Source organism: Bufo gargarizans, chromosome 1 (genome assembly GCF_014858855.1).
Source record: "Bufo gargarizans isolate SCDJY-AF-19 chromosome 1, ASM1485885v1, whole genome shotgun sequence".
Classification (NCBI taxonomy): Eukaryota; Metazoa; Chordata; class Amphibia; order Anura; family Bufonidae; genus Bufo; species Bufo gargarizans.
In genome coordinates, this window is record NC_058080.1 from 404599885 (window position 1) to 404618680 (window position 18796).

The following is an 18796-nucleotide window of genomic DNA, read 5'->3' on the forward strand; positions in this document are numbered from 1 at the left end:
GCACTCCGTAGTGCTTCTGATCCGTGATTCTGTTCCGCATCTCCGTGATTGCGGACCAAATTTAAAGTAAATGGGTCCACATCCCTGATGCGGAGTGCACACGGGCCAATGCCTGTATATTGCGGACCAGCCGTATGCGGGCCGCAATAAGACCACACAACAGCTGTGTGCATGAGCCCTAATAGTGCAGGCGCGAGATTGACAGGACAAGGTGAGATGTACAGGCCTGCCAATCAAGGGGGGGGGGGGACCTCAAGTCAGCTGTCTAAAATGAATACAAATAAGTCACAGGGGCCTGATGGGATACACCCAAAGCTATTAAAAGAGCTTAGCGGTGAACTAGCAAAACCATTAACAGATTTATTTAACCAATCACTGGCAACAGGAGTCGTCCCAGAAGATTGGAAATTAGCAAATGTTGTGCCCATTCACATGAAAGGTAGTAGGGAGGAATAGGGCAACTATAGGCCAGTAAGCCTGACATCAATAGTGGGGAAATTAATGGAAACCATACTTAGGCCTCTTTCACACTACAGTATGTTGAATTCAGTGTTTTGCGTTCCGTTTTTCACGGATCCGTTGTTCCGTTTTTTGCTTCCGTTGTTGTTCCGTTTCCGTTCCGTTGTTCCGTTTTTCCGTATGACAAATACAGTATACAGTAATTTCATATTAAAAATTGGGCTGGGCATAACATTTTCAATAGATGGTTCCGCAAAAAACGGAATGGATACGGAAGACATACGGATGCATTTCCGTATGTGTTCCGTTTTTTTTGCGGACCCATTGACTTGAATGGAGCCACGGACTGTGATTTGCGGCCAAATATAGGACATGTTCTATCTTTTCAACGGAACGGAAAAACGGAAATACGGAAACGGAATGCATACGGAACACATTCCGTTTTTTTGCGGAACCATTGAAATGAATGGTTCCGTATACGGACCGTATACGGAACGCAAAAAACGGACCGTATACGGAACGCAAAAAACTGTAGTGTGAAAGAGGCCTTAAGGAGAGGATTGTGGACCATCTAAAATCCCATGGATTGAAAGATGAAAAACAGCATGGGTTTACTTCAGGGAGATCATGTCAAACTAATCTTATTGATTTTTTTTGATTGGGTGACTAAAATAATAGATGGAGGAGGTGCAGTAGACATCGCTTATCTAGACTTTAGTAAGGCTTTTGATACTGTCCCACATAGAAGGCTTATCAATAAAGTGCAGTCATTGGGCTTGGACTCCCATATTGTTGAATGGATTAGGCAGTGGCTGAGGGACAGGCAACAGAGGGTTGTAGTCAATGGAGTATATTCAGACCAAGGTCTTGTTACCAGTGGGGTACCTCAGGGATCTGTTCTGGGACCCATATTGTTTAATATCTTTATAAGTGAAATTGCAGAAGGCCTCAATGGTAAGGTGTGTCTTTTTGCTGATGACACAAAGATTTGTAACAGGGTTGATGTTCCTGGAGGAATACACCAAATGGAAAAGGACTTAGGAAAACTAGAGGAATGGTCAAAAATCTGGCAACTAAAATTTAATGTTGATAAGTGCAAGATAATGCACCTGGGACGTAAAAACCCAAGAGCAGAATATAAAATCAGTGATACAGTCCTAACCTCAGTATCTGAGGAAAGGGATTTAAGGGTCATTATTTCAGAAGACTTAAAGGTAGGCAGACAATGTCATAGAGCAGCAGGAAATGCTAGCAGAATGCTGGGGTGTATAGGGAGAGGCATTACCAGTAGAAAGAGGGAGGTGCTCATGCCGCTCTACAGAGCACTAGTGAGACCTCATTTGGAGTATTGTGCTCAGTACTGGAGACCATATCCCCAGAAGGATATTGATACTTTGGAGAGAGTTCAGAGAAGAGCTACTAAACTGGTACATAGATTGCAGGATAAAACTTACCAGGAAAGATGAAAGGATTTTGACCTCCTCAGGACCGCCGCACGCAGGGATGTTGTGTTGTTTGCTGTGGCCCTGTAATTCCTACTGGACCCGCCGGTGCGTCATCTCGCGAGACGCGAGATTTCGGTCAGAGCCGGCCCGCACATGCGCATTGTGGGCCGGCATAAGTTAAATCACAATTTTGTCATCAGCCTGCCAGCCAATGATCGTGGCTGGCAGGCTGATGATTTAAAAAAAAAAAAAAAAAAAAAACGAATCAGAAGCCATATAACACCTTATATTTATAAATATAAGGTGTTAAAGGGAACCTGTCACCCAAAAATCGCCTATTAAGCTGTTTACAGTACCTTATAGTGCTGTATACTCGTTTCTTGATGCACTTTTTGTTCGTTTTCCCGCATGTCTGCTCATTCAGAAATCGATGTTATATTCAGCTGCTGCCCCGTGCTTCAAGTCAGGCTTGAAGTCACGGGGGCAGCGGCCTCGGCGTCTTACATGGCCCTCTCCCCGCCCCCTGCCTCTGTTACTGACAGCCGAACTCCGAATCCGGGACCGCGCTCAACGGCCGCATGCGCAGTAAAGGGCGGCAGGAGCGCGGTCCCGGCTGCCGCGCGTACTACGCGCCGTCTTACTTTCGCCGCACTGCGCATGCCCCCGACATCCTGTATCAAACGCGCCCGCGCCCAGATGCCGGGCGCGGGCGCGTTTGATACAGGATGTCGGGCGCATGCGCAGTGCGGCGAAAGTAAGACGGCGCGTAGTACGCGCGGCAGCCGGGACCGCGCTCCTGCCGCCCTTTACTGCGCATGCGGCCGTTGAGCGCGGTCCCGGATTCGGAGTTCGGCTGTCAGTAACAGAGGCAGGGGGCGGGGAGAGGGCCATGTAAGACGCCGAGGCCGCTGCCCCCGTGACTTCAAGCCTGACTTGAAGCACGGGGCAGCAGCTGAATATAACCGATTTCTGAATGAGCAGACATGCGGGAAAACGAACAAAAAGTGCATCAAGAAACGAGTATACAGCACTATAAGGTACTGTAAACAGCTTAATAGGCGATTTTTGGGTGACAGGTTCCCTTTAAATGGCTTCTCTGCTCCTCTGCTGGTCCTTTTCGTTGGTTGGTTCCAGCAGAGGAGCAGACATCACAGTGAGTACACACAAAACACTACACTTAGCCCCAGATCACCCCCCACCCCCATCACCCCAATTAACCCCTTGATTGCCCCTGTCAATCACCTAGTGAAAGGAAAAAAGTGATCAGTGTAAACTGACACTTTTTTTTCACTGGTATTGACTGATAGTTTTAGGATAGTTTAGGCCCCTTGGTTAGGTAGTTAGCAATCGTTTAGCGCCCAGCCTAGCCCACCGCAGTCACTGATTCGCTGATTAGTGTATCGCTAATCAGCATTTGTACTGTTATAGTATCTGTAAGTGATCAAAACTGATCATAGTCAGATCTATAATAGTATTAGTGTCACCTTAGCTCGCCCTCCACCCAAAACGCAGTGTTTGCCCGATCAGGCCAGATCGGTCGTGCATACGTGCGTTCACCCACGCCCGCCCCGCTGTGACGACAAAATTTTTTATTTTTTTTTTGATCACTGCACAATCACTTTCCAAGCGCTGCGGCGATAAAAAAAAAAATCTGTTTTGATATTTTTTATCAATCGCAGCGGCCTCCGGTACTTCACTAGCCTCCCATTTGTAAGACAGGCTTGCTTTTTTTCTTGGGTAGTCTCAGGGAATACCCCTTAAATTTAGTAGTCCAAACGGCAAATAAGGGGTATTCTTCTGAAGAGGCCTACAGGCTTCTGACCCAGTCGGATGAGGAATGGGAACCCTCATCTGACGAATCCAGTGGGTCAAAACATGAACCTGTAGAAAGCAGCGGCAGTCTGACCCAAAGTTCAGACGAGGAGGTTGAGGTCTCTGATACCACCAGGCGTACCCGGCCCTGTGTTGCTAGACCACAGGTTGCGCAGGATCCGCTTTAAGGGCAGCATAGTGGGGCTGGCGCTGTCGGATTACATGGCGAGGCATACACCAGCAGCGCAGCCCATCCTGGACCTAGTACCAGCACTGCCGTACAACATGGTAAAGTGGCGAGCACCAGAAGGGCAGTTGAAGCTGGTACGGTGGCACGTGCAGTAGTTCCCCCGTCGCAGCCACCACACAGACAGGCCCGTAGAGCCCCTAAGTTGTTGGCAAACCCTGATTGGCAGCCCCCAACTTCAGCCGCACCAGTAGTTCCCCCTTTCACCGCCCAGTCTGGAGTTCGGGTTGAGACCGCTCCGATCGGTTCGGCACTGTTTTTTTTTTTTTAGCGGTTCTTGACTGAGGAGCTTTTGGACTTAGTTGTGGCACAAACAAAATTGATATGCCACTCAATTTATAGCCGCCAACCCGGGAAGCTTTTATGCCCAGTCTTTCCGGTGGAAACCTGTCCAAGTTTCCAAAATTAAAACTTTTCTGTGCCTTCTCCTCAATATGGGCCTAACAAAAAGCATGAATTGCGGTCATATTGGTCCACGAATCCAATTAATCACATGCCCATGTTCTCTGCTGCCATTTGAGCCCATGTTCTCTGCTGCCACACGATTTGAGACCATCCTGCGTTTCCTGCACTTTAGCGACAACACCACCTCTCGTCCCAGAGGCCACCCAGCTTTTGACCGGCTCCACAAAATTCGGCCCCTCATAGACCATTTCAACCAGAAATTTGCAGATTTGTATACCCCTGAGCAAAACATCTGCGTAGACGAGTCCCTCATACATTTTACCAGGCGCCTTGGCTTCAAACAATACATCTAAAGCAAGCGCGCCCGGTATGGGGTCAAATTGTATAAGCTCTGTGAAAGGGCCACAGGCTATACCCCCAAATTTCGGATCTATGAGAGTAAAGATCAGACCCTGGAGCCGGTCTGTTGCCCTGACTACCTGGGGAGCAGTGGGAAGACAGTCTGGGACTTGGTGTCACCCTTATTTGGCAAGGGGTACCATCTTTATGTGGACAATTTCTACACAAGTGTGCCCCTCTTCAGGCATTTGTTCCTAGAACAGATTGGCTGCTGTGGCACCGAGCGACCTAGTCGCTAGGGCTTCCCCCAACGGCTCGTTACCACCTATCTTGCAAGGGGGGGAGAGGGCTGCCTTGTGTAAGCAAGAACTGCTCGCAGTGAAATGGAGAGACAAGCGTGACGTTTACATGCTCTCCTCCATTCACGCAGACACGACAATCCAAATTGAACGAGCAACCAGTGTCATTGAAAAGCCCCTCTGTGTCCACGACTATAATTCGCTCATGGGAGGGGTGGACTTCAATGACCAGATGTTGGCTCCCTATTTACTTTCCCGCAGAACCAGACGCTGGTATAAGAAGGTTTCTGTATATTTGATTCAATTGGCTGTATATAATAGTTTTGTTCTCTACAGTAAGGCTGGGAGAACAAGATCCTTCCTCAAATTTCAGGAAGAGATCATCGAGAACCTCCTGTATCCAGTGTCCCCAGTGTTGTGCCCGTACCTCAAACCAACCGCCACCCCGAAAAAAATGTTGTGTCTGTAGCAGAAGTGGAATAAGGCGTGACACACGCTATTTCTGTCCTGACTGCCCTGCCATATGCTTAGGGGAGTGTTTCCGGAAGTACCACACACAGGTACACTTAGCATAGGGATTGCATCTCACAGGACAGGCACACAGGGCTATTAGGGCCCATTCACACAGAGCTGCTGCAAACCTCTCCTTTCACCTGGGACAAAGTGCATAATGTACTTCGCCACATCTCTGGGCGATTTGCGCTTTGCACATTGTCCCATGGGGAAGGAGAGATTAAAAAAATAAATAAATCACTGGTAAGCAAAAACGTTAACGCTCTGTTCAAAAAGTTAAATAAAGTTTATATGTTCCGTTCAAATGTTATTATAAAGTTAATAAATTTCTCGCGTTGCGGCCTGGCTTTTTCTTTTTTACCTTCTAGGTGGACCAACCGATCAACCAGCTGCAGCACTGATGTGCATTCTGACAGAAGCATTGCGCTGCTGTCAGATTACACAAAAGTCTGTGTATGCGGCACTGCAAGACGAGATTTCTACTCTGCAGTAAAAGATACGTTTGCCGAGGCATATGAGCTGAGGGGGCGGCGGTGTTCATATGCTTTGGCAAACACTTTCTATATATAATCAAAAAAAATCCTGGCAATGATTTATTCATCCACATCGATTGATGTGAATGGAGAAATCGGGTTTGCCAGGGCATACGAGCTAAGTGGGTTTGGATGTTGGGCGGAGCTCCTATGTCCTGGCAGACGCCTTTCCCCTCCTTTTTTTTTTGGGGCACAGATTTTTTTCATCCACATTGATCGATGCGAATGAAGAAATCTGTGCCGTTCATTTTTTCTTTCAGCCCAGAGGCTGAACGAAAAAAAGAAAATCTCATTACCCGTATGCTCAATATAAGGAGAATAGCAGAAACTCCTAATGCTGGCCATACATGTAATGATTGCGGAGACCCTCAAATGCCAGGGCAGTACAAACACCCCACAAATGACCCCATTTTGGAAAGAAGACACCCCAAGGTATTCGCTGAGGGGCATATTGAGTCCATGAAAGATTGAAATTTTTGTCCAAAGTTAGCGGAAAGGGAGACTTTGTGCAAAAAAAAAAAAAAAAAATATAATAATAATAATAAATAATAATAATAATAATAATATTATATATATAATATTTATGAACTCGCCATGCCCCTCATTGAATACCTTGGGGTGTCTTCTTTCCAAAATGGGGTCACATGTGGGGTATTTATACTGCCCTGGCATTTTAGGGGCCCTAAAGCGTGAGAAGAAGTCTGGGATCCAAATGTCTAAAAATGCCCATCTTAAAGGAATTTGGGCCCCTTTGCGCATCTAGGCTGCAAAAAAGTGTCACACATGTGGTATCGCCGTACTCAGAAGTTGGGCAATGTGTTTTGGGGTGTCATTTTACATATACCCATGCTGGGTGAGAGAAATATCTCAACAAAAGACAACTTTTCCCTTTTTTTTTTTATACAAAGTTGGCATTTGACCGAGATATTTCTCTCACCCAGCATGGGTATATGTAAAATGACACCCCAAAACACATTTCCCAACTTCTCCTGAGTACGGCGATACCACATGTGTGACACTTTTTTGCAGCCTAGGTGGGCAAAGGGGCCCACATTCCAAAGAGCACCTTTAGGATTTCACAGGGCATTTTTTTTTTTTTTTTTTTTTTTTGATTTCAAACTACTTCTCACGCATTAGGGCCCCTAAAATGCCAGGGCAGTATAACTACCCCACAAGTGACCCCATTTTGGAAAGAAAACACCCCAAGGTATTTCGTGATGGGCATAGTGAGTTCATGGAAGTTTTTATTTTTTTGTCACAAGTTAGTGGAATATGAGACTTTGTAAGGAAAAAAAACAAATAATCATCAATTTCCGCTAACTTGTGCCAAAAAATAAAAAACTTCCATGAACTCACTATGCCCATCAGCGAATACCTTAGGGTGTCTACTTTCCGAAATGGGGTCATTTGTGGGGGTTTTCTACTGTCTGGGCATTGTAGAACCTCAGGAAACATGACAGGTGCTCAGAAAGTCAGAGCTGCTTCAAAAAGCGGAAATTCACATTTTTGTACCATAGTTTGTAAACGCTATAACTTTTACCCAAACCATTTTTTTTTACCCAAACTTTTTTTTTTTTTATCAAAGACATGTAGAACAATAAATTTAGAGAAAAATTTATATATAGATGTCGGTTTTTAAAAAAAAGTTTTACAACTGAAAGTTAAAAATGTTATTTTTGGGCAAAAATTTAGGTAAATTTTGATTAATAACAAAAAAAGTAAAAATGTCAGCAGCAATGAAATACCACCAAATGAAAGCTCTATTAGTGAGAAGAAAAGGAGGTAAAATTCATTTGGGTGGTAGGTTGCATGACCGAGCAATAAACGGTGAAAGTAGTATAGTGCAGAATTGTAAAAAGTGGCCTGGTCATGAAGGGGGTTTAAGCTAGGGGGGTTGAGGTGGTTAAAGGGAACCTGTCACCTGCAAAGCGCATATTAAACAGACCACAGTACCTTACAGGATCCCCCAGTGTGTTGCTAATCATGTTTTTCTTTCCTCTTTGTGTTTCTTCATTCTTGTTAAAAACGCTGTTTTAATGACGGTTGGCGCTGTCTCCGAGTCAGGCTTGAAGTCAAGGGGGCAGCGGCCTCCTTGCTTCAAGTAAAGCTAAGCCCGCCCCTTACCCCCCCCCCCTCTACAATTAGATGGACTTGCTGCCGTGATGCTGGGATCGCGATCTTCTCGTGCATGCGCAGTACGCTGCCTGTTACAGCGCGATCCTCACTCACCCGTCTGCTTTTTGCTGACTGCGGATGCGCCGGCCAGTTCAATCGCACGCTGTAACATGCCGCGTACCGCGCATGTGCTAGAAGAGCGTGATCCCGGCATCACGTCCATCTAATTGTAGAGAGGAGGGGTAAGGGGCGGGCTTAGCTTTACCCCCCCACTTACATCTAAAAGGAACAGGTCACACCTTTGAAGACAGTCAAGTACGTGTTTTGGATAAGGAGGCAGATTGGTACAAACGAGACGTGAAGGAGGCCATCTACGTAAAAATGGAGAAGCCAAGCTTGAATAGAGGTGGGGGGTTAGACATCTATTGTCTGCCACGTATAATGCTGTCTTGACACCTTTTTCTGGGAAGTCTTTATCACCTACTGACTCCAATTAGGATAATCAACACCTTTGACCCAATGCTGGGTATAATTACCAGATGTTGATTCAGTTACATATTTATTTCCAGAATTTTTGTACAATCACTCAGAATTGAGAAAGCTCGTTGGAAGAACGAGTGAAACGTTTTCAAGAAATCTACAGTACGTCCAGTTGCCTTGATTTATTCTTTACAGATATACTTCCTGCAGAAGTGGTAGCTGCAAATACAGTGAAGGAGTTTAAGCATGCATGGGATAGGCATAAGGCCATCCTTCATATAAGATAGGGCCAGGGGCTATCCATAGTATTCAGTATAATGGGCAGACTAGATGGGCCAAATGGTTCTGATCTGCCGACACATTCTATGTAAGAATGGGGGCCAGCATCTCACTACTCAGGAAACAAGGGCTCAGTCTGCCAAGTGTCCCCATGCAGTAAAGATAGGAGCTTTACAACTGTAGTCTCCTATAGAGTGCAAGCTGCGCGGTCTCCTACTCCACGGAGCTCTTCTCACAGATCACAACTGTATGCATGAAAACTGATAACTGCTCCTGGGCATCGGACCCACACCGATCAGGATGGGTCATCAGTAAAAATATCTCAGAAGACCTCTGGCTGAAGGCATCCTTCCAGAATCCAGACTTATCAAGAGGAGAAATGCTGAGACGGGACCCGATTCCTACTAAGTGGTGGGTGTGTATGAGGGGCGGGCACAGCAATCAGAATCTTATCGGATAGGAGGTAAGTCATCTTAGACATTGGGGGCATATCGCTAGGCTATGCCCCCAATGCCTGAACGACGGTGTGGGTCCAGCACCTATATTAGAACAGAGCCCGCAAAGTGCCGGAGGGTGCACCGTGCATTCATTTCTATGGGAGAGCAGAAAATAGCCGTATTTCTGTAAGCCACCACTCGGCTATTTTCGCCAGTCCCATAGAAATCAATGGAGGGTGGCTGCGCATGCACGGTTCTCCGAGTATAGGTGCCGGTCCTAGAGGTAAGAGAAAGGTGGTCCTGTGACCATGTCCACCGCAGGGCAGATAATGAATAAGCGGTCCTGAAAACTGCCAAATGATAAGCGAGATCCCACAATGTAAAGTAGAACTGGCTTAGCTGCCCATAGCAACCAATCAGATTCCACCTTTCATTTTTCACAGCTCCTTTGGAAAATGAAAGGTGGAATGTGATTGGTTGCTATGGGCAGCTAAGCCAGTTCTACTTTACACCAGTCTGAGAAATCTCCCACAGTATGTTTGGCGTGGCAGCGTTCCCAATGTACACGCTAAACATATCCATAGGATTACACTAGCCAGATGGAAAGTATAAGCGCGGCCTTTTGCCTCCATCTGGCCGGTATACTACTATATAACTACAATTCCATACAATGTTATCTCGTGCACCGCTGAATATACAAGTAGGGCTGGCGGGCGATTCATCAAATCAATCCTATTCATTTTACCTTTTTTGTGTCATGACAATTCAAAAAACATCCACCGGATGTATCAGTGCACAGACTCTTCAAATAGCTGGTCGGTACTATCTTTACAGTGCGCAACCCCTTCAACCCAGCACTGATCAGAGCGCTGGCACCGCACAGAGCCCCCTGTTCCAATAAAACGTCCTGCCGCACGCCGCAAACACTGGCCCGTGTTTACTAATGCGTCTGTGTAAAAAACAGGGCACAAACGGGTTGTACACCTTCTTCTGAAATGCTTGCCAAGGGGGTGGGGCCTGAGAGGTGCCATTTGTGCCAACATTTCAGCACAAATCTGGGGAGACAATCTGTCTAAGGTTAGGCTACTTTCACACTGACGTTTTGGCTTTCCGTTTGCGAGATCAGTTCAGGGATCTCACAAGCGGTCCAAAACGGATCAGTTTTGCCCTAATGCATTCTGAATGGAAAAGGATCCGCTCAGAATGCATCAGTTTGCCTCCAATCAGTCTCCATTCCGCTCTGGAGGCAGACACCAAAACGCTGCTATCCGTCTGACGAAACTGAGCCAAACTGATCCGTCCTGGCACACAATGTAAGTCAATAGGGACGGATCCTTTTTCTATGACACAACCTGGCACAATAGAAAACGGATCCATCCCCCATTGACTTTCAATGGTGTTCAAGACGGATCCGTCGTGGCTATGTTACAGATAATACAAACGGATCCGTTCTGAACAGATGCAAGCGGTTGCATTATCTGAACGGATCAGTCCATGATGGATCTGCACAAAAACGTGAGTGTGCAAGTAGCCTAAGGCTACTTTCACACTTGCGTTCGGGGTTCTGCTTGTGAGCTCCGTTTGAAGGCTCTCACAAGAGGCCCCGAACGCATCCGTACTGCCCCAATGCATTCTGAGTGGACGCGGATCCGCTCAGAATGCATCAGTCTGGCAGCGTTTGGCCTCCGCTCAGCAGGCGGACACCTGAACGCTGCTTGCAGTATTCGGATGTCCGCCTGGCCGTGCGGAGGCAAACGGATCCGTCCAGACTTACAATGTAAGTCAATGGGGACGATCCGTTCAAAGGTGACACAATATGGCTAAATTTTTAAACGCATCCGTCCCCCATTGACTTTCAATGTAAAGTCTGGACGGATCCGTCTGCGGCTACTTTCACACTTAGAATTTGTCTACATTATAGGAGCGGATCCGTCTGTGCAGACACCAGACGGATCCGCTCAAAACGCGAGTGTGCAAGTAGCCTAAGCCAATAACTGGTACAGAGTCAGAGAGAAGTGACTGCCCCAGATGTATCCTCCAGCCTGGGCGTACACCGTCTATAGGGTCAGGACATCGGAGCCTCTGTGTTAAAGGGGTTGTCTCACTTCAGCAAGAGGCGTTTATGATGTAGAGAAAGTATAAGGCACTTGCTAATGTATTGTTATTCTCCATATTGTCTCCTTTACCTGCTGGATTCATTTTTCAATCACATTATATATTGCTCATATCCATGATTACAACCACCCCGCAATCCATCAGTAGTGGACGTGGTGGTGCTGGTGCTTTTTCCTATAGTGTACAAGCATGGCCACCAATGCTGGATTACAGGGTGGTCATAACCATGGAAACAAGCAGTGTAAAATGTGATAGAAAAAATGAATCCAGCCAGCAAAGGAGACAATCACAATACATTAGTAAGGTAGTAACTTTCTCTACATGATACATGCCACTTACTGAAGTGAGAGGACCCCTTTAATGAGCCCAGCATCCATACGGTCACCTACAAACCCATCATTAGCCGTGCCATTATCGCCAGTTGGCTGGAGGTGTCATCAACAGGCTCGGACTGGCCCACAGGGGTACAGGGGAATCCCCCGGTGGGCCCCTAGTCTCCAAACCCCTGCACAAGTGGCACATAACACATTAGATTTACTGCACTACATACATATATCCAATGTACAGCACCTCAACCAGCCTATGTTCATATAATAAACGGGTTAGATTATTTATTATATTTGAATGTATCCGTACGGTGGGCCCCAAAATAAATTTTACTGATGGGCCACCGGTACCCCAGTCTGACACTGGTCACCAAGTACTCCATGGGAAAAGCCCGCACTGTGGGCAGTGTCAGCTCCAATTCTGGATTTCTTTTCCAACAGCGCAGCAGAAAACGGAAATCATAACGCACATGTGAACACAGCCTAAGAAGACACTGGCAGTTATGTAGAAGACATCTGGATTACAGGATGCCGGATGAGAGGTGCTGATACACATGAGGCCTGGATTCGCCCAGGCACTACACCCCTGCCGGTACCAGCCATCGGCAGGCTGTACATGGCGGCCATGGCGCCCTCTACATACGTCGCTCACCGGTGGTCAGTGATGCTGTAACGGCCCCGGTCTGCCTCAGTAACGGCGGTCACCTGACATGCCCGGCTGAGGGCGGCTGGATCCACACGACCGCTCCCTGTCAGTCAGTTTCGTTTCCAGCTCCTGCGGATTCCCTTCACTTTCGTCTTCCCGGTCCCTCTGCCTCGTCCTGGACAGACGCCCGCCCACTGCCCGCCTCTAACACGTGTGCCCGGCGCCAGCCCTCCTCCAGAGACAGACGGACGGACTCCTACTGTACGGTGTCCTCTCACAGCAAGCAGTGGTGAAGTGACAGAGGTGTGCTACCAACTGCCTGGGTATGCCAAACACTGACCTGTGGGCACGCCCCGTCGTGTAAAACCACGCCCACAGCATGCAAAGCCCAGAATTCCCAACACTACCCCTTGACCACATAGTGAAACCAGCATTCCCAATATTAACACTATATATGGCACAATAATACCGCCATACCATGACCACATACTGAAATCAGCATTCCCAATAGTAACACTGTATAAAGGCACAATAATACCGCCATACCATGACCACATAGTGATACCAGCATTCCCAATATTAACACTATATATGGCACAATAATACCGCCATACCATGACCACATAGTGAAACCAGCATTCCCAATAATAACACTATATAAAGGCACAATAATACCGCCATACCATAACCACATACTAAAACCAGCATTTCCAATATTAACACTATATATGGCACAATAATACCGCCACCCCATGACCACATAGTGATACCAGCATTCCCAATATTAACACTATATATGGCACAATAATACCGCCATACCATGACCACATACTGAAACCAGCATTCCCAATAGTAACACTGTATAAAGGCACAATAATACCGCCATACCATGACCACATAGTGAAACCAGCATTCCCAATAATAACACTGTATAAAGGCACAATAATACCGCCACCCCATGACCACATAGTGAAACCAGCATTCCCAATAGTAACACTGTATAAAGGCACAATAATACCGCCATACCATGACCACATAGTGAAACAAGCATTCCCAATAATAACACTGTATAAAGGCACAATAATACTGCCACCCCATGACCACATACAGAAACCAGCATTCCCAATATTAACACTATATATGGCACAATAATACCGCCACCCCATGACCACATAGTGATATCAGCATTCCCAATAATAACACTATATAAAGGCACAATAATACCGCCATACCATGACCACATACTAAAACCAGCATTCCCAATATTAACACTATATATGGCACAATAATACCGCCACCCCATGACCACATACTGAAACCAGCATTACCAATAATAACACTATATAAAGGCACAATAATACCGACACCCCATAACCACATACTGAAACCAGCATTCCCAATAGTAACACTGTATAAAGGCACAATAATACCGCCATACCATGACCACATACTGAAACCAGCATTCCCAATATTAACACTATATATGGCACAATAATACCGCCACCTCATGACCACATAGTGAAACCAGCATTCCCAATAGTAACACTGTATAAAGGCACAATACCACCATACCATGACCACACACTGAAACCAGCATTCCCAATAGTAACACTGTATAAAGGCACAATAATACCGCCACCCCATGACCACATACTGAAACCAGCATTCCCAATAGTAACACTGTATAAAGGCACAATAATACCGCCAAACCATGACCACATACTGAAACCAGCATTCCCAATAGTAACACTGTATAAAGGCACAATAATACCGCCACCCCATGACCACATAGTGATACCAGCATTCCCAATGGTAACACTGTATAAAGGCACAATAATACCGCTATACCATGACCACATAGTGAAACTGCATCTTTGGTGGCCCTGTTGAAGTGAATAGGTCAATGCACATAAGATCCGCACGAATTTCCATGTGCGTTTCTGTAACATATATGCACCAAAATCCGAAAATTCTAATTAGATGCAGTTTTCCGCAGATCTCACCATTCATTGGAAAAGGGCGAAATTCTCCGCTAGAATCTGAAACATAGCTGATGTGCTGTGGATTTGGAAATCCGCACGGCAGGTCAATTTCTGCGCGGAAAAAATCTGTAATCTCATACTCTTTGCTGGTACTGTACTACACTGCGGTTTTTCTGTACGTAAATCCACATGGTAAAAACCCATATATTTGGCAACATGTGCAGGTGGTCTAATTGATATCCAGTCCATGAATGCGAGGAAACCAAGACGTCTGAGGGGGACATTCCTTACGAGATGTAGAAGGACATAAATCCATGAGGCACTTTCATTCCTGATCTCAGTATGTCAACGGTGGTCATGTGTCAAAGGTGGTCATGTGTCAAAGGTGGTTATGACCTTGTATTCCCAGACTCTCCTATCCTTCTGAGATCTGAAGTCCATTTTTAATACCAGGACTTTCATGTCTGTAATGTATGGACAGGTGTTACATTTGCTCTGTTTTGCAGAGGAATGTTCCTGATGTTGTTGGAAAGGACAGTGATCTTCTGATAATGATGTTCTTAAGATTAGGGGGCTGTCTATAGCCTATAATACGGATTTCGAACCATCATCTTTATGTAGGATGTGGTCTCCAAGCAACCTTCCTTAGAATTTCAAGATTGGGGTTGTAGGTGACTACTTTTTTGTGTGTGTTTGGGGTGGAAACTGTCCCATCTGAGGTATGTTAAGTTATGCAATCCGCTTGGTTTCAGGTAAAGAGTTGTTTCTACTTTATTAGAATAGAACACCATTGTTTATGTCTTCTTCGTATTAGGCCGGCCAAACACAACATTACAGAGATGTTGCCCCCCCCCCCCCATACACATAGTTACCAGCTTTTCATAATTTGGATCCCAGGAGGACTGTTTTCTTTTTCCCCTTCATTGACACCTTTCTGTTTTGATGTTTTGCAGACAACGTCACCTTTTGTTGTGGGACACTATCCAATTATAATGGTTCTCCAGCCCCTTCAGTGTGCGTTTGGACGCTCGGGTAGAATCTGATGATGGAGAATATTGGCACCAGACCTATCCAGGGCTTCATTCCAGGAGGTTCAGTAGTGCCCAGGAGATTTGCCAACTCTTCTGGGAGGCCTGCCCTTTTTCTAGCAGTCTCCCAGATGTTCCAGGAGCGTTGGCAAGTATGTTCCTAAAATCTAACTATCCTGTCCTTACCTCTTCTGAGATCTGCCTTCGAGGAGGCTCCCATACATATTAGATGGTCCACATGTTCATCCGCTTCACAGCTAAGGCCAGATCGGCAGGGATCCGACACCTGGCACCCTCACCGATCAGCTGGTTGAAGAGAAGGCCATACGCTGTGCGAGTGCTGCCTTCCCTTCATGGTCTACCTGCTTGCTGTCGTCATCACAGGGGTGAGCAGGAGTATTTACACCCCCGCCAATCTGATATTGATGACCTATACAGTAGTGAGGATACGTCATCGATATTAAAATCCCAGAAAACCCCTTTAACAAGTGTTTTGTTGATTTTTTTTTATTTGGGGGGGGGGGGGCAGATCTTACTCCGGGCTTTTCTAAAAATCCTCCTGCCCTGTTGTGGAAATTAAGTCAGTACTTACTCCTCCGTGAGGCTGTTTACGCCGTCTCCACCGCATTCCCACTGCCTGCCGACTCTTCCGCTCAGGTAATGACTGGATGTGTTCCTGAGTCTTCCTGTTCGAGATCAGGACCTGAGTGAAAGACCCCATTGTCAGTGTGAGCACATTGGAGACTACTGACTTGGCGGCCTGACAGAAGATTAAAGGGGTATTCCCATCTGAGACAATGGGGGCATATCGCTAGGATGTTCCCCCATTGTCTGATAGGAGTGAGTCCTAACTCTGGGACCCGCACCTATATCAAGAACGGAGCAGGGAAAGTGGTTTCCTCAGGTCCAGCCACCACCATGTGCTGCTCCCCATAGAAGTGAATGGGAGCACACAGCATTTGCGCAGCCACCGCTCCCATGGATGAAAATGACACCATTCATTAATTAACAATTTCTTAGCAACTAATAAATAAAGACAAACAATGCGTTGTGAAATAAAAATGGCCGCAATGCTTTATTAAGGGTAATCTTAAAATACATACTTTAATAAATAAATGAATACACAATTACAACCAACAGTTCATTAAATAAACCTATTTGAAATAGTAATAATCACCGAAATCCCCTCAGCAATAGCTGAGTCACACAGCCCCTCTAACAAAGCAAAGCGACAAAAGCATAAACACATGGAGGGAGGGCGGGGCAACGATCCGGTCTTAAAAACTGGCCCAGAAGCGCCGCCGCGCCTGCAATATAAAGACCGGGCACTTCCCGCCACAGCGATATGTCCCTGAATCCCCTCAGCAACAGCAGCAGCCAACCAGCTGAGGCCCCTGCTGTCACCAGGGTACACAGGTAAATCAAAACAAAACCAGCCTGAGGTAACCTGTCAGAAAAAGGGGGAGGGGGGGAAAGGGAAGCCATCCTAACAGTGTATTATACATATATATAAGGTGCCATTGCCCCCATGTGTCCCCCAAGCGAAATGCTCTGGGGGGCCCGCTCATTCATTTCTATGGGGCCGATGGAAACAGCCGAGCCAGCACTTTGCTAGCTGCCTTTACGAGACAATGGGGGCACGTCCTAGTGATATACCCCAATTGTCGGAGATGGGAATACCCCTTTAAGTACCGACCAAACTCTCCTCCAACAATAGAGCAGGAGGCGATTGTATTTTTTTAAAAGGCTGGAGAACCCCTTTAAGGGCTATTGTGGAATATGAAATTCACTACTTAATACTCCACATACTCTGGTTATTACTTTTTCTGGCGTTTCCCTAATAGTCATCTCTGATTTAGCTTGTTGGGCTACTTTCACACTGGCGTTTTGACTTTCCGTTTCTGAGATCCGTTCAGGGATCTCACAAGCGGTCCAAAACAGATTAGTTTTGCCCTAATGCATTCTGAAAGGAAAAGGATCCGCTCAGAATGCATCAGTTTGCCTCCGTTCAGTCACCATTGCCTGCAGCATTTTTCTGTCCGTCCTGGGATGCGGAGTGAGACGAATCCATCCTGGCACACAATGTAAGTCAATAGGGACTGATCCGTTTTCACTGACACAATCTGACACAATAGAAAACGGATCCGTCCCCCATTGACCTTTAATGGAGTTCATGACGGGGCTATGTTACAGATAATACAAACGGATCCGTTCATGACGGATGCATGCGGTTGTATTATAGTAACAGATCAGTTTTTGAAGATTCATGACGGATCCATCCAAAACCCGAGTGGGAAAGTAGCCTTACAAACATAACCGTAAAATTAGAGCTCCAAAAATGCTTTCAATTCATTGAATTTTTTCTGGCAATAAAAAAACAGCAGGAAAGAAATGTGTGGAGGAGACCTTGACTTGACAATGTTCATGGTGATTCATTGTTATCTTTTAGCAGCAAATAAATGACCAAACCTTAAACTGTGCTGTATGAACAGGGCCTAATTGTATTACCTTATCTGGGATACTTTATGAAGGCGTCTGGGCGTTCATTTGTCTAGTCAGCATGTGGCCCCTTCTCAGCCGGTCTCCAGTGTCAGAGGTGGTCCATTATGGCTCCGGCCTGTCTGCCCTGACATTACATTACAAAAGATGCTGACAACTTTCACACATTAGGCTACTTTCACACCTGCGTTAAGTGCGGATCCATCTGGTATCTGCACAGACGGATCCGCAACTATAATGCAAACGCTTATATCCGTTCAGAACGGATCCGTTTGCATTATTCTTAAAAAAACGGATCCGTCCTGACTTAGGCTACTTTCACACTAGCGTTCAGGTGTCCCCTTGTGAGCTCCGTTTGAAGGGGCTCACAAGCGGACCCGCTGCTTGCAGCGTTCGGGTGTCCGCCTGGCCGTGCGGAGGCGTGCAATGTAAGTCAATGGGGACGATACGTTTGAAGATGACACACTATGGCTCAATCTTCAAACGGATCCGTCCACCATTGACTTTTAATGTAAAAGTCTGGACGGATCCGCTCAGGCTACTTTCACACTTAGAAAATTTTATACAATATAATACAGACGGATCCGTTCTGAACGGAGCCACCGTCTGCATTATATGAGCGGATCCGTTCTGAACGCTAGTGTGAAAGTAGCCTTACATTGAAAGTCAATGGGGGACGGATCCGTTTTCAACTGCACCATATTGTGTCAGTGAAAACGGATCCGTCCCCATTGACTTAGGCTACTTTCACACTGGTGTTTTGAATTCCGTTTGTGAGATCCGTTTCAGGGATCTCACAAATGGTTCAAAACGGATGAGTTGAGCCCCAATGCATTC

General features: G+C 46.2%; 1 protein-coding gene across 1 annotated transcript in view; it reads right to left on the reverse strand.

Moving 5' to 3' along the window:
* The window catches only part of TDRD7 (tudor domain containing 7), a 44009-nt gene extending 31267 nt beyond the window's left edge, over positions 1-12742 (reverse strand). The window contains exon 1 of the mRNA XM_044271335.1: positions 12457-12742. The gene's annotated coding sequence lies outside the window, so the exon portion shown is untranslated. The remainder of the gene's footprint in view (positions 1-12456) is intronic.
* Positions 12743-18796: the final 6054 nt, after the last annotated feature.